Genomic DNA, 4,253 nt, shown 5'->3' with positions numbered 1-4,253 from the left:
TTTTTTTTCTTTTCCACCACTGAATTATTTGTGAAATGCAAGTATGCAACTACATCATGCTTATGTATATTCTCCACTAGCGATCACTATTCTGTGTAGCTGACATATTTGTGTTAGTCTGTTGCAACAAAATCAAGACAAAGTCATAATGTACTTTAAAGAATGACAAATTGCTGGAGCCCACTTCATCAGATAAACAAACATCTCAATAACAGTTTTAAGGGTCCCTCTGCCTATTGCAACTGGCTTTCTGGAGAAGATGTATGAAGCAGCCCCAGTGAAGCTGCTATTCCATCTAGGGCATATAACGGTAGATCCATGGGGTGGACTGCTTTATGTTTTGGCCAGAATCCTGAGGGTTCACTGTGCCAAAGTAGGCAGTGGTGGCAGAAGAAAAAAGGAGGTAGGTGCAGCAGCAGTCAGAAAGAACACCAGGTATTGGAAAAACTTAAAAGTGTTGCTGAAAGCATAGAGCCCCAGCAGGATTCTGGCCCAAATGTCATGAAGCCATATTATCGTATTCATTCTTCATAAAAGCTTTCATCCCAGGACAGGGTAAGTAATTCAAAGAAATGTTACTGTGCATCCTAGAAAGACAAAACCCAGCCACTGGGATACTCATGCCAGAATCCTGTGAGTATATGATGCTAGTGGTTGCACTTTTTCTAGGGTCATGCGACAACGGTGAAGGAAGGGAGACAGAAACTTTTGCATAGGGTTGGTATCCAGGACAACTACATTGTTGTATATTTATGCCATGCAAACTATATTAGGATTAAGAGCTTGTGGCGCAAGGGTCCCATTCTGCTCAGATTCCGGTTTGTCAGGGTGAGAAACAGAAATGTATTTCTTATCAATGGGATTTATCACATAAAGGAGATTGAGAGTTTATCTTGTGAATATCCTCCCAAAATTGTGTAATTACATGAAATGATTTCACATGACATCACACAAAATCCACCATTAAAGTGGTCACAAACAAGCATTAATGCGCATCTTTTAACTTTTGGGATTTCAGCGACAATGCATTTCCGATATCACTTTATTTGCATAATTGCATGTGATAATCATACGTGCAATTACTCGCCATTTCCGCTTCATTTGCGAGATGCTTTAGATGTGCTTTAATCTCTCTTTAATGCCGAAATTAGCCCCAGTGTGATAAACTCCTAAATCAAGTTGGATCTTTGATTCTTCTGATTTCGAAGTCCCCTTCAGGATCTTGACCAGAGTCCTGCAACATAGACAGTCCAGTCAACTCTGACTGGCAGTAGTCTCAAGGATTTCAGGTAAGACTATTTCTTTGTCCTCCCTGAAGATCCCTGGCCTTCCCTGGTGGTCGCCCATCCAAATTCTAACAAGGCAAAGCCCTGCTTAGCTTCCAAGCTCGGAGGTGCACCAAAGCCACACTCCCTTCCTAGCACTGAAGTGCAGCTTTGGTGCAGCTTCCGGATTCTAGGGGCCATGCATCAATTTAAACAGCATACCTCCAAGAGACCCCAAGAGCTTTATTTTGGCAGTCTGTAACAGGCCATTGTGTTGATTTGTCATAGCTAGGGTCTTTTCATACAGGCAAAAGAGATGGAGCATAGTGCAGGCTCTCATCAGTGTCACATGATTGTTAAGATGTTCAGGTGACATCGCACGCTGTCATCTGAAAATCTTTACCAAATCACAGCAACGCTGATGGGAGCACACACTAGTTCCCATCTCTTTTGCCCATAATGAAAGTCCTAGTCTGGTTCACACTTACATTTGGGTAGGAGGACCAAATTAACCGTTACATGAAAATCCAGCAGAATTGGGTGCTCACATAGGCAAAGCAAACAAGTAGATGAAAGGTGTTAATTTTTTCTGGTAATAACTAACCATTATCTTATAAGGAAAAATCAAAGTTTTGCAATTTTCTATTTTACTGATGTCAATAGGAGAAAAATAAATTGAAGTAAAACATAACATGCTTCAGTTCCTCTGTATTGTTCCTTAAGTTATCATTACTTTATAAAATTATTAATTTAAAATATTATTTAGTTATTTAATTTTAAAAATATTTTAAAAATAATATTATTGATGGGTGGAATTCTTTATGGCAGTTGCGAATGTGTAATCTAGAATTACATACCCATGACTGTTGCATATTCACAATCTAGCCATTTAACATTTAAGATGTAAAACAAAAATGTTGAAACAAATGTTTCATTACTTTAAAAAAATGTTAGCCTTTCAAAAGAAAAGTTGTAAGTTGTAAACTGAAGATGTCCAGTTGTGCAGGAGGCCAGTTTCTGGGTGCCCCCCCCCCCCCAAGAATGAAGGGTGCTAAGCATTGTCAAAAGGTTTTCCAAAATAAAATTGACAGGGTGGGGTCCAAGGGGACATCCCTCTGGGGCATTTATGAATCTAGATTATCACAAGGCAAGGTATTTGCCAAAGATCCACCAGTGCTTGGAAATTATACTTCTGGACTGTAGTGGCTATGCTAGCTAAGGGATGCTCAAACCCAACAGCTGTCCCAGTTCGGCAAGGACAGTCTTGATTAATTCCCTGCTGTGCCACTTTTTCAGGTGTTTTAAAAATGTCCTACTTTCTCTTTCCTCCTCCAACTTTTCCTTTTTGTCCTCAGCTTTCTTCAGTTGCTGTAAACAGCCCAGTGTGCAGAAGTGATGCATACTCAGTTAAATCAGTGGAGGGATAAAAGACAAGGGGGCCAAATCTTATCCTTCCCAGTAGGCTCAGGCAAAAGCAAACTGCTGCTTCTTTTCCTAGCTTGTATGTATTAATATGTTTTGCCATTTGGACACTGGTGTTACATGGCCACATGTTTCCCAGTTGTCATCTGTGAAACTCTGGAGAATATGGGCTCCGGGAGCTATATTCCAAAAAAGGTGATATTTCGAAACTCTGGGAAGTACAATGATAATTCCAAAACCAATTCCACACCAATCCCTGGCCTCTGGACCCAACGCCTCACAAGCATCTACACAAGGCCCAGTCCAGCCACAAGCTAATGCTGGACATATTAAGCTCATTATCTAGGAGAGCATGCAAACCGAGGTCACTGGTTTCCATGGAATCTTAAGTGGTCCAAGGAAGAGTTGGGGACTTCAGTGTTTTGAAACTCCAGTTCAGTCCTGTGAGTGTACAAAGAAAGGAAACACTCCTCTTTGTAAAGATTTACTGCATGCCTGTTACTGTGAGGCCTGTATTGGCTCTGCTGCACAGCAGAAGCCAGCAAACCACACTCCACTGGAATCCAGTCAAAGTTTTACAGTCCTTCAAATTGAGGTTGGAGCCGGAGAGGAAATACTAAAATCCTGTAGATACAACTTCTGTCTGTGAGAGGGAGGGAAATTCCATGGAAATTAAGAACTCAGTGATGGATAAAGTTATATCCCATTTAAAATCTGGGGAATTGCTTTTTTTTCCTTGCTGAAAAAAACAAGTTAATTATTTCTTATACATGAACATCAAGGACCTTTAAATAATAAAGCTTCACTTGAAGAGTTTTCTTTGTAGCCTTGCACTTAATTAGTACACAATCCCACGTGAAGCCTGGTTCACACATATGATTTCATACAAAGGTAAAAGCTAATTAATTTTAAATGATATGTGCTATATGTCTCCAGTTACAATTTTGAAAACAACAGGACTGATCTATTGCCCAACCCTGTTTTTACATACTTTCCAACTGTCCCAGTTTGGCAAGAACAGTCCCAATTAATCCTCTGTCATTCCACTTTTTCAGCTACAGTACTTTTAAAATGTCCCACTTTCCCCCTTTGTCCTCATTTTATGTTAATTCCTACAAAATGAGTTCAACTTGAAAAGGTAGTTTGCACTCAGTTTACCCAGCAGGGGAGGAAAGGCGAGAAGGGAGCAGTGTCTTTCCTTCCCAGCCAGTTCAGGCAAAAGTAAGCTGCTATGATCAGCTTCTGGCAAGTGTTGACCATGGAGTTGCTCTGGAGAACGTGGAGATTCCTTAAGAGAGGTGTTCTCTCAGTTAAAAAGAACAGTGTTTTTTAATTTGCAGTTTTCCCACATTCATGGGAGTCCTTCATCCCTAACCCCAGTGAATGTAGAAGGACCACTGTACAGGCAAAGAATAAAATTAATTTGCTTGCACACAAAAAGACACATTATAATCATTGAACAACACACAGCAACTCAACAGAAGTTGGATGCAACTGAAAAAGTATTCAATATGTCAGAAAACTCATTCCCCCAATAGATTGCTACTGTATGGTGAATTAATCATT

This window comes from Sceloporus undulatus, chromosome 3 (genome assembly GCF_019175285.1).
Source record: "Sceloporus undulatus isolate JIND9_A2432 ecotype Alabama chromosome 3, SceUnd_v1.1, whole genome shotgun sequence".
Lineage (NCBI taxonomy): Eukaryota > Metazoa > Chordata > Lepidosauria > Squamata > Phrynosomatidae > Sceloporus > Sceloporus undulatus.
Note: the sequence above shows the minus strand (reverse complement) of the source record.